The sequence below is a fragment of the Schistocerca piceifrons genome, chromosome 6 (assembly GCF_021461385.2).
Source record: "Schistocerca piceifrons isolate TAMUIC-IGC-003096 chromosome 6, iqSchPice1.1, whole genome shotgun sequence".
Classification (NCBI taxonomy): Eukaryota; Metazoa; Arthropoda; class Insecta; order Orthoptera; family Acrididae; genus Schistocerca; species Schistocerca piceifrons.
The window spans coordinates 126,596,170-126,609,412 of NC_060143.1; positions in this window are offsets into that span (position 1 = coordinate 126,596,170).

Genomic DNA, 13,243 nt, shown 5'->3' on the forward strand with positions numbered 1-13,243 from the left:
AACCGACGACAATGCTGAGCTGCTGTTGTTACTGCTGCTGCTGCTGTTCGAGAACCCCGTGTCGTCTCCAGAGCTACGGTTAATTATGGGACAGACAACACTTAGAATTGCAGCTTACTCCACCTGTCCACTCCGACTGTGCGCTCAGTACTCGTAGGTTAACGAATCAGGCGCGTCTACACTGGCGCGAGCATAGCTGCACTTCGCGTCTGCGGGAGTGTCTAACAAACACTTCCGCACCCTCTCATGACCGAAGCCGCTCCGCCCTCCCCCTCCCCCCCCCAAACCCTCCCCCGCCCCCCCCCGACCACAACGCGGATGGTGTAGAAAATGCCTTATTCGCATTTTCGGTGTGACAAGTAGCGTGATATTCGATCAGTGCCGCACCCTCGAGTACAAGAAACCGCTAGTGCATAATACGCTACTGAGCAATCTTTATGACTACACGTGAGTATCCATCGTAGCCATCACTTGACGTCACACACGGCAACTATATGACTTAGCAGTAGCTCCGGTACTGTTAATTCTCCACAGCTACAATGACAGATGCTACCTGCCATGTTTGCTGTAATTAACGAAGGGTGCGTCAGGTAGGAGCCGCAAAACACTCGAGAATGAAAAGCAAACGTCTGAAAGAATAGAGATCGGAGAAATCTCAGAGTCAGGCCTTGTGAAGGCTGCTTCCTGACCTTCCAATTCTTTGCCCACTGTGAATAAACTCACAAAATGATTAAGATCTACAACTACATGATTTCTATGTAATTCACACTTAATTCTTTGGTGCAGGGTACAGACAAGTACATTCAAACCATATTTTTAGCATTCTTGAATAACATGTGGTTACAGTGAACACCTAAATATTTCTGTGCGTGCCCTGATTTCTCTTATTTGATCGTGAGGTCATTTCTCGCTATGCAGGTGGGAGTCAACAAAATATTTTGGCATTCGGAGGATAAATTTAATGATTCAAAATTTCGTGAAAGACATGGTCGCAACTGAAAACGACTTTCTTTTTAACCACACCCACCCCAATTCGTTTATCATATCCGTGACACTCTCTTACCCATTTCACGACAGTACAAAACGAGCCGCACTTCTTTTAATTCCTTTGACGTCCTGTTTCAATCCTGTATGGTACGGGTCCCACACATCTCAGCAGTACTCTAGAGGCGGACGGCAAGCATACCGTAGACAGTCTCTCTAGTAAGTTTTTCGGACCACTTAAGTGTCTTACAAACGAAACGCAGTCTTTCTTTCGCCTTCCGCCACAAAATTGTATACGCGACGTTTTCAGTTTAAGTTGTTCATAAATGTGAGTGTATGCTTGTTCATCATTTCAGTCTCTACGTATTTAGCTAAATCGACAATCTTTATATTTCTGAAAGTATCGTGTAAATAAAATTTAACGGAATTTTATAAGTACTCATAAGGAGGAAGTCACACTTCTTGTGTATAGTCAATTGCTGCATTTCACACTACAGAGATTTTTGACCTCTGTTAGACACAAAACGGCATTATCAGCTGCGGACAATGTAAAAGCGCTGTTGAACCTTCTAAAAGGTTTTAATAGATAAAAAACAGTAGCGGCCTGTAAAGCTCGCTTCAGTTTCACTAGATGACTTTCTGTCAGTTGCTACCAAGTGACGTGTCTGACAGGAATTCATGAATTCAGTCACACAGCTAAGACGACGCTCTATAGGTACGCAGTTTGATTAGAAGCAGCTAGTGCTGAGTGGTACCAAAAGCTTTCTGTAAATCCACCGACGGAAAAAAATCATAACAGCAATAAAAAATTGTGAGACATAAATTTGGTAGGCGTGTGACAACATTTAAAAGACGACTTTTATTAAAATTTCGCGCAAGTCGCGTACGAGTGGCAGTAGTAGCTTCACTAGGAGGATACAAATCAGGTTTGCTTCAAATACACGATGTTACGGTGGTGAGCGTTAGTTACGTTTTAGACTGGAGGCGGTGAGTTGATGTTGGTCAATAATACCTTTAAGGTGACACAGACGCCATTTTAAATACCTTACTGAGTTTCAACGACGTCGTGTAATAGTGCTACGAGTAGCTGGATATCTCTTCTGGGATATTGCGGAAAGACTTGGCAGGAATGTAGCCACTGTACATATTTGCTGGCAGCGGTGGTCATGAGAATAAGCAGTCGCAAGAAGACTGGGCTCCGGACGCCACCCGAGCCAAACGATCTGTAGCGTGCATTCCACTGACCCCAAACCACCGCCATTTGTGACTTCAGTGGTATCAAGCGAGAGCTCATTGGAGGGCAGGGTGGAGGTTTGTTGTGTTTTCTGATGAAAGCTGATTCTGCCTCGGTGCCAGAGATAACCGTGTGTTGGTTACAAGGTCAATCTGCGTGCCAGAGACACTGGACCTGTACCTGGACCTATGGTACACTATGTGATCAAAAGTATCCGGACACCTGGCTGAAGATGACTTAAGTTCGTGGCGCCCGCCATCGGTAATGCTTGAATTCAATCCGGTGTTCGCCTACCCTTAGCCTTGATGACAGCTTCCACTCTCGCAGGCACACGGTCAATCAGGTGCTGTAAGGTTTCTTGGGTAATAGCAGCCCATTCTTGACGGAGTGCTGCAATGAGGAGAAGTATCGATGTCGGTCGATGAGGCCCGGCACGAAGTCGGCGTTCTATAGGTGTTCTATAGGGTTCAGGTCAGGATCCTATGCAGGGATGTTATTGTCATGTAAACCATCCGCCACAGGCCGTGCATTATGAAAAGGTGCTCGATCGTGTTGAAAGATGGAGTCACCATCCCCGAATTGCTCTTCAACAGTGGGAAGCAAAAAGCTGCTTAAAGCATCAACGTAGGCTTGTGCTGCGACGGTGTCACGCAAAACAACAAGGGTTGCTAGACCCCTCAATGAAAAACACGACCATAACATAACGCCAACGCCTCCGAATTTTACTGTTGGCACTACACACGCTACCAGATGACGTTCACCGGGCATTCGCCATACCCACACCCTGCCATCGGATCGCCACATTGTGTACCGTGATCCGTCACTCCAAACAACGTTTTTCCACTGTTCAGTCGTCCAAAGTTTACGCTCCTTAGACCAAGCGAAGCGTCTTTTGTCGTTTAACGGCGTGAACTGTGGCTTATGAGCCGGCGCTCGACCTTGAAAATCAAATTTTCTCACTTCCGCCTAACTGTCTTAGTACTTGCAGACGATCCTCATGCAGTTTGGAACTCCTGTGTGATGGTCTGGATACATGTCTGCCTATTACACATTACGACCCTCTTCAACTGTCGGCGGTCTCTATCAGTCAACAGATGAGGTCAGCCTGTACGATTTTGTGTCCAAGTTTCCACTTCACTAACACACCCAACATATCACAGCAACACACCTTGCAGCATTTTAAAAGAGTCAAAATTTCAACTGCTGGTCCCAGAGTGTGAACCTTCGGTCGGCTACTGTGGAGTCTGTGCTTTTGTCCACTGAAGACTTGTGGCTGCTGTGAGTGATGGCCTTTTGCGCGCTACCCTAATACAAAAGGATCATTGAACGCAGTTTTCTTCGCAATGTTCGATCAGAAACTGTCTGAGATGGACCTCCATTAACTGACAGCAATAATTTCTGACAAGTTCGAAGTCTGTTGCTATTAAAAACGTGTGACACTCGTCTGCAGTACCTGTCTACGATATGACCACTGTCCTAACGACGCATTGCATGCCTACACTGGACATTCCACGTTGATAGATCAACAAATCGGACAAATTCATTCACGCTGTAGTGGTGAAAACTGGGAGCCTCCTCTTGGCGTGGACAGCATTTTATTTTCTAAATTTTACATTTTATTGTGTCTCTGCAGATAGTAGAAGTAATTCGCAGCTAGAATTGTAAAACTACCGTACACTATCATAAGTAACCGTACACTGTGGTAGGTGGTCTTGGTCAGATACGATCATAAACCTGTTACCCGAACGTTATACGCGTTTCAGACCTATTTTGACTGCTTTGTTTGCGTATGCGTCCATGTCATTTTCCTCATAGGCACTCCTAAAACTCGGAAGCGCAGAACCATCTAGAAACTAAGTGACGATAGAAAAAGGGCCGTCTAACCAAAGGAACATTTTTGTTCTGCATAGTTATCCCCCTGCCAGCTACATAGAAATAAACAGTATTTTTAGCAAACTAAAATTGTCAATGTGTGATTCAGCTTTTATTCGAAGAGTGTTGATTAACATGAAACTGATGGTTGCTTCGGTAAAAATGAAAAAAAAATTAGAGATTTATCAGAGCGCTAGAAAACCTAATTTCTTCACAAAAAAGATAAAATAAAAACAACGTATAAAACATCGCTTCAATACCTCGTCGAGTTTATATAAAACATGTTTGCGACATTCGTAAACAACTTTCGCATTTATCAGTAATAATAGGAAACTCTTGCTTTTGATCATTATGAAGAACGATCTATGGAGTAAAAATAGCAACAATAAATACACAGATTTTTTTGTCTGCGCACGTTAACTGTACTTGCATCAAAAGTAATTGCTTTCGTTACATAAAAGCGCAGAAGGTACGCAATCAAATAATTTTTATTACTTATATAATGTAATTTATACTTTGTAAGGAAATAAAATAATGTGCCTAACAAACGAACAAACAAACAAAAATAACGAGAAGTCGTCAGTTCTCCGACTTCGACTCACACAACCATTTATGTTTCTTTCCCTACTAATGCTAGCAATACTACCAGTAATCCTACCATTTGCTGGTGTACCAAGATTACCGAACCGTTATCTTGGTAGAACGAAACTACCTTAAGCATTTTCTTTGTGAAATATTAGTTACGAAAGTCAACTTCTGGCATAGCAAATACTAGAAGGAGCCAACGTGTCAAATGGTTCAAATGGCTCTGAGCACTATGGGACTTAACTTCTGAGGTCATCAGTCCCCTAGAACTTAGAACTACCTAAACCTAACCAACCTAAGGACATCACATACATCCATGCCCGAGGCAGGATTCGAACTTGCGACCGTAGCGATCGCGCGGTTCCAGACTGTAGCGCCTAGAACCGCTCGGTCACCGCGGCCGGCCCAACGTGTCATCAGAGCTTTAACACGAGAATACATCTCTACTGTAAACCAGTTAAAATCAGTAGATAAGTGGATATTGTTATGCTACCGGCGACATACGAATAGCTACGAAGTTTTACGGAGTATGCACCACGGACTCGCCAGACGGCGATAGAATGTACTCAGTGATTGTTCGCTGATAGTCGTTTTCACCGTGCTCTAGAATTTCACTAACTTTTTGAGATGAATAGTTTCAGACGATTAGATTGTAAATGTTTTGTGGTTTTGTGGTGTTCACTAATGAATGTACTGTAATATTATCCCAGGACTTATTTCAAATAAATTAGCTACACACACGTCTGCTTATAATCATCGGTCGCCTGTTCGATTGTAAGGAATCCAAAGCGCTATAAGAAATGTTGTGAGGGACTACCGTAAACTGGCGCACTATAGGGAAAAATCCGACGTACATTGAAGAAGCCAGGGGATACTACTCGGCCGCGCGCCCTTAGGAGCTCAGTTCGTCAGCGCACCTGACGATGACGACATGTTTGATCGCCGAAACATTGTGTCCTTTAGATACCATCAATCGGCAGTATACCTGTGTACTATTCCATTAACATCAACGAGAAAAACGCAGAAAACAGATAGGAGGAAATCCTGCACGTCGATTCATTAAGAAAATCCGAGAAAGGGTTAAGTAGCGCAGTCTCGGGTAGAAAGGCATGAGCAGTTATCCTGTAAATCAACAACACTGTGTATTATTGTATAGCGACTGAACTGGAGGACTTTTACGGAGGTTTGGTACTGCAAAAGGATCTTGCAGCACGTCCAAGCAAAACAGCTCCTTTATGCTATTCTGTCAGGTTTCCACGTCGATTCATCTCATCACACTGATTACATACAACTGACCTGAATATACACACTACTTCACCATCATGACATACTTCTGTGGTGGAGATGACATGACGGCCTGACACCAGTTCCACAACATCTATATTACTCACCATATAGTGGAGATGTTGAGTCGCAGACAGGAACAACAAAAAGCCTGCTAAACACGTAAGGTTTTGGCCATAAGGCCTTCTTCTGAATTGGACAACATATACACACACATTCAGGCAAACAAAGCTCACACACACATGACAACTGTCTCTGTCTGCTGAGGACAGGCTGCGGGCAACAGTGCATGATGGGAGAAGCAATCTTGCTGGTGAGGGTAAGGAGGAGACTGGGGTGGAGTGAGGGAGGGTAAAGTCCTGCTTGAGATAGCTTACAGGTGGGGTAGGGCAGCTAGGTGTAGTCGGGAGGTTAGGCAGTTGGTGGGGGAGGGGACAGAAAAGAAGTAAAATGACTGTGGGTGCATTGGTGGTATAGAATGCTGTGTAGTGGTAGGATGGGAACAGGGAATGGGATAGGTTTGGGAAGCACAGTGATTAATGAAGGTTGAGGTCAGGAGAGTTGTGGGAACAGGATATACAGGGTGTGATTCAAAAGTTTCAAGACTTAGAACTATAAATTTATTGGACATATAAGTACAGCGGACTAAAATTCTTGAAAATATGATCCTTCAGCATCAACACAGCGCTGCCAGTGCGTCTTCCACTGCTTGTAGCCCTTCTGGAAGGCCTCTGGCGTCATGCTGTCAAGGGCTCTCGTCGAAGCCTGCTGGATAGCGTCGATGGAGTCGAATCGCTTCCCTTTTAGGCCTGCCTTGTTTTGGGGGAAGAGGAAAAAGTCACTTGGAGCCAAGTCGGGGCTGTAGGGTGGCTGTGGCAGTGCTGTCACGTTGAACTTGACCAAAACTTCGGCGTCGGCGCTCGACGTGTGCGCGGGTGCGTTGTCGTGGTGAAATATCCAATCGCCCCTGATCGCCGGGCGGACACGGAGAACTCGATCTCTCAAGCGGCGGAGCACTCACACTAAGACGTCGGTCATTGCTTAAAGGTTCCCGCATTCTCTCCACATTTTGATCTGTTCGGTTTGATGATGGCCTCACAGAATGGTCGTCGTCTACAACATTCCCGCGGCCATCTATGAAACATTTGTGCCACATGAAAACCATAGCACGGGACAGACTTCTTCCTTAAAGGCCACTTGAATCATACCGAGAGTCTCCATGGCAGGTTTGTTCAGTCGCACACAAAACCTAATCGCATAATGCTGCTCCATTTCCGCCTCTCCCACTTTTTGACCGAGGTCAATGACACGCACTCACGCTACAAGCGATGCGCACTCTCCAGGGTTCTGGAGGCAACTGCCGCAGCGTCAGTTCGTTCCCTGTGACCCCCCCCCCCCCCCACTAATTCCCCCACCCAGCGGAACCGGTCTGCGCGCTCTCCCCTACTCAGAAATGAATCAGACTTGAAACTTCTGAATCACAACATGTATTGCAGGAAGAGTTCACACCTGCACAGTTCAGAAAAGCTGGTGTTGCCTCATGGCTGACATCTGTGTAACAGACCTAGATGCAAGACCTGTCCTAGACACCTGCTCCAGTCTGGTCACAGGCCTCAAAGGCCTGTGAAACCAGCAACCACCGTGCTGCATTCTATGTGGGCATGATAACGAACAACCTGTCTGTCCACATGAACGGCCACCAACAAACTGTGGCCAAGAAACAGCTGCAGCACTCAGTTGCTGAGCATGCTGCCTAACACAACGTTGTTCATTTCAATGACTGTGAGCCGTGCGTAGCTCACGGTCATGCCGTTTATTGTTCATCATCTTGTTTTTGTCGTTCTGTCGCCACGTTTTTCTTTTAATTCGATTTACTGGCTTCACTAAGTTGCTGGTTTGCTTGCCCGTGAGTGGAAGCAGCAGCGTTTATCGATAAGTGCATTGTCGTACTATCTCTGAAGCGACCGCTAGTATTTCCATGTCGTGGTGTGTCTGGGGTTGAGTCGGGGGGACGAAGCAATCAGGGACAGAGCGCCAGTGATGTGCGGACAGTCAGTACTCGCCGACTGCTTGCGACACACATGCACTGTCCAACTGAAGGAGACTGGAGCGGGAACGACCGTTGGTCGGTCGTTCGGTCGGTCGTCTCATCGGGCGACGTGTATTTGGTCATTTGACTGTTTCTGGGCTTCGTCAGTTGGTCATCTTGCCGGACGTGTGTCGGTTTCTTCCTTGTGCAGAGATGTCGGGTGGCCAATGAACAAGTGTTACCTCTGCATGGTTGGGTCAGAGCCAGTGTTTCCGGGTCGCCGTGTCTCCGAGTTCCGAAAGGACATGGAGTCGGGATGGAGCTGCAGTGAGGTCCGGACAGCCATGACTCGCCCGACTGTTGCCGACACACATGACTTGAGTCGGGACGACCTTGGTCGGTCATTCGGCCGGTCGTCTCATCGGACGACGTATAGTTGGTCACCGACCGCTCATGGAAACTCTCTGTGTGTGTCACTTGTCATTTCTCCTTCTTGTTTCGCTGTGATTGATTTTAGGATTGTCGGAGTTCTTGGTGCAAGTGTTTACGTGTAGTAAGGTCTTCAGCCGTTTCTCTAAATCCTTGTGTTTTTGAAAGGAATGAATTAAACTTCATTATTGAGAAGTTACTTGGACTCTCAGCCGTGAATTGATCCTTGTTGTTTTAAAGAGAAAACTGGGCATTGGTTTTCGAGGAATAAAGTTTTGTGTTCTTGTGTAACTAACAGTAACTGATCTTGGCCCCTTTCCACAACCTGATCCGCTCTGTCATGCGAAACCTGATTTCAACTTGTCCTGCGAAACCAGATTTCAGACTGTTCCAAGGCCTGTTTCACTGCACACTTCCTTCCAACACCAGATTTTCTGAACTGTGCATATAGAAACTTCGCGTAACTCTCCTGGCCTTAACTTTCTTCAGTCCCTGTCCTTCACCAGCCTATCCCCTTCAACGTTCCCACACCAGAACTACACAGCCTTCTATTCCACCAACACAACCACATTCTTTTTACTTCTGTCTTTTCTGCCCATCCTCCTCCCCCACCCTCCAACTGCAGCTAGCTACCCTACCATCTCCCCATCTCATCCCTAAATGATCCCACAAGCAGCACCTTACTGTCCCATATCGCCACCCAGCTATCCCTCCCCTTCTGCACCCCAGCCTCCTCCTTAACCCCCCACCACGCAGATTTCTTCTCCCGTCATGCACTGTTTGATTATAGTCTGACCTTGGCAGGCAGAGACAGTGTTCATGTGTGTGTGTGTGTGTGTGTGTGAATTGGTTTTTTGTGAATGTGTGTGTGTATGTAGTGTAATCCAGAAGAAGGTCTTTTGGCCGAAAAGTTACTTGTTTAGCAGGATTTTTGTTGTGCATTTTTTGTTGTGCCTGTCTGCGACTGAACATCTCCACTATAATGTTAATAGTAATGTATCCTTCTCATAATTTTGTCATTATTCCATCCTGTATTTCCCATTGTCTGACTGAGCTTATTAATTTTTATTTTCGACAAACCAGTATGCACCCTGCAACAAGTATCTCAGCTTTAAATCCAAGACCTAGAAATGCAGGAAACAAAAATAAAGGTCACAAAGTCTGAGAGCTATACACTGATGACGTCTCTGGGGAAGTACCCTTTAAATGTCGTGATACCCTTAGGCAACAACTGACGCTACTTGTGGAAATTTGTGGGGCTCTCTGGGAACCAGCTCAGCCACAACCGGCCGAATTAAAAAACCTGCGAGCAGCGCTCGCGTGGGGGGCGGGGCATCAGGTGAACACAGGCCGCCGGCCGGGGCTTCCCCTGCGACAGTGAGGGAGTAAAGGGCAGGCGGGGCCAGGGCAGCGCCGGCTGAGAGCCGGGGCGGGCAGCGGCCGGGGCGGCGCACTCGCCGAGATTAAAACGCGCCCAGCCGGCGTCGCGACCTGATGGCTGCGCTTAATAACGCCGACCTGGCCGCCGCTTCCGGCGCTCACACACCAGTGTCAAGGCGTTCGCGGAACGCGCCGCGCTCGTCTTCCGCAGTGGTAATATCAGCATGTTTGTTGGCACTCAAAGTCTTCTCTATTCCCACCTAATGGAGCCCCACGGGGCACAGTCTTAGTACCACTGCTGTTCCTCACATACCTACTGTTTTCAAACGAACAGTAGAGGAAGTGGTACAAATATGTAATACTATTTTGTTTTTCCTTTTTAAATTTCTCATTTTTCCCACATTAAGCAAATAAAATATCTGTAGCACATACTTATGGATGTACCAGATGATCAAAAAGTCAGTATAAATTTGAAAACTGATTAAATCACGAAATAATGTAGATAGAGAGGTACAAATTGACACACATGCTTGGAATGACATGGGGTTTTATTAGAATCGAAAAAATACAAACTTTCAAAAAATGTCCTACAGATGGCGCTTCATCTGATCAGAATAGCAATAATTGGCATAACAAAGTAAGACAAAGCAAAGATGATGTTCTTTACAGGAAATGCTCAGTATGTCCACCATCATTCCTCAACAATAGCTGTAGTCGAGGAATAATGTTGTGAACAGCACTGAAAGCATGTCCGGGGTTGTGGTGAGGCATTGGCGTCGGATGTTGTCTTTCAACATCCCCTGAGATGTCAGTCGATCACGATACACTTGCGACTTCAGGTAACCCCAAAGCCAATAATCGCACGGACTGATGTCTGGGGACCTGGGAGGCCAAGCATGACGAAAGTGGCGGCTGAGAACACGATCAAACGACGCGCGCAAGAGATCTTTCACGCGTCTATCAAATATGGGGCGGAGCGCCATCCTGCATAAACATCGTACTTTCCAGCAGGTGTTTATCAGCCAGGCTGGGGATGATGCGATTCTGTAACATATCGGCGTACCTCTGAACCGTCACGGTTCTAGTTTTGCTGTCCATCGCCATCTGTCGGACATTTTGTGAACCTTTTTTTTGTTCTAATAAAACCCCATGTCATTCCAAGCATGTGTGTCAATTTTTACCTCTCTATCTACATTATTTCGTGGTTTATTAAGTTTTCAGATTTATACTGACTTTTTGATCATCCTGTATTTTAATGCTTAATATATTTTTGAATACATTACTACGTTTGAAACATTTGTAAATTAGGCTTAACACAAAATTAGACATTTTTGGCTCTTCAGATTATGGGGTACAAATATGAAATAATCCTTTTGTTCCAAGTTTTTTAAAGTTAAAACAAATAATGGAAAACCTAATAATTATTTGTCAAAGAAAGCACAGTAAAACATAATAAAACAGTAGAAAAATACACGAAATATACCATTTTCAGTTATTAAATTCCTTACTCTAAGTCATTTCACTTGCCGAAATCAAACACATATCATCCTTTATCGTGACCTGCACATTCAGTGTGCTCTCACATGCAGTACATTTTTCTTGGTCCCTAGGCTTTCGTGGCATCTGCTTCTTTGTTCCGATTTATTTGCTGTTGTTGTCGATACTTCAGGAGATCTCTTGTATGGAGCCAGTGTTAGGACTATATATGAAGATAGTAACTGTTCTCGAAAGAACAGGTACCATTAATGACCGTACAGCTTCTCTAGAATAAATGATAATTAATTGAAACCTTCAGCTACCGGCAGGTGTTGTTGATATACCTCCATGGGGACAGCTGAAAATGTGTGCCCCGAAGGGGATCGAACCCGGGATCTCCTGCTTACATGGGAGACGCTCTACCCATCCGAGCCACCTGGGACACATATGAATAGCGCGACTGCAGGGACTTATCCCTTGCACGTTTCCCGTGAGACCCACATTCCCAACTGTCCACAATCTACATAAGTATTGTTTCTAATAGATATTTGCCCAACCACTCATTACTCGCGCGTACTAAGGTGACGATTGCCCCCTGTCCCCATCGAGGTATATCAACAATACCTGTCGGCAGTTGAGGGTTTCAATTGATTATCATTTTTTCTAGAGAAGCTGCACGGTCATCAATGGTACCTGTTCTTTCGGGAACAGTTACTATCTTCATATATAGTTAAAGGCTACCCGGTCATTGACCTTTGTCTGTGCGAATACGCACAGGTTACCCGAACTCTTACGGTAATCGTCACCTTAGTTGTCGCGAGTAATGAGTGGATGGGCAAATATCTATTAGGAACATTACGTATGTACATTGTGTACAGTTGGGAATGTGGGTCTCACGGGAAGCGTGCAAGGGTTAAGTCCCTGCAGTCGCGCTATTCATCTGTGTCCTCGGTGGCTCAGACTGGGGCCGGCACGGTAGCTCAGCGTGTTCGGTCAGAGAGCTGGTTGGCATCTGTAATAAAAAAAAACTGAGTGGAAGGAACAACAAACGAACTTTATCGGATGTTGGTCCGCAACGACCAAACACAACGATCAACAACGAATAAAAAAAATAAAAAAAAATAAAAATGGTTTGAGCGTCTGCCATGTAAGCAGGAGATCCCAGGTTCGACTCCCGGTTGGGGCACACATTTTCAGCTGTCCCCATCGAGGTATATCAACAACACCTGTCGGCAGCTGAGGGTTTCAATTAATTATCATTTAATGTTAGGACTGCTGAAGAACCTGCTTTTCTTCTCTGGTGCCTGGCCGCTTCTTTGTTTGTGCAACATGTGAAATTTGCCAAGGTGTAATTTCTAATGTACCAGAAGGTGGCCCCGCCTTGACTTAACTTAGCCATTCCATTTTTAGAAGCCACAGCTCCTGCAGATGGTTCACTGTCTGGCCTATTGGGTGGATCCTCAATTATTCCTTCATCGCTGGCAATGAAATCTGCATCCATGAAAATATGTGCGTTAATGTATATATTTCTGTGATCTTAAACCTATTTACTGCTATCTGGAACTTGAGGTAACTCTTCCTAAATTGTTCGGCGATGACCATCGTTTGTTACTAAACATTCATCTTCCTCATGCATGCGTGTACCTGCTCAGAGTAACAGGCTTTTAAACAACTCATAGAAGTTCTGTCCAGCGGTTCCATCACTTGGAAGGCATGAGGAGGCAGATGCAAGGTGCTGACATGGTTTTTGCGTTCGAGATTTATAACAGCTATATTTTTTTTAGTTGCTATAACGCGTATCTAGAGTCAGAAGCACCGGTGATTCTGCTGGCGGCTTCACCTTTCTCAGGAAATTGTTGAAACCAAATAAAGAAGAGCTGGCTTTGAATCTATCCAGGGGGATAGCATGCAAGAATGGACCCAGGGGGAACACTTCTCATTAGCTGACTGCTGCAGCTCTTACGAGGGAA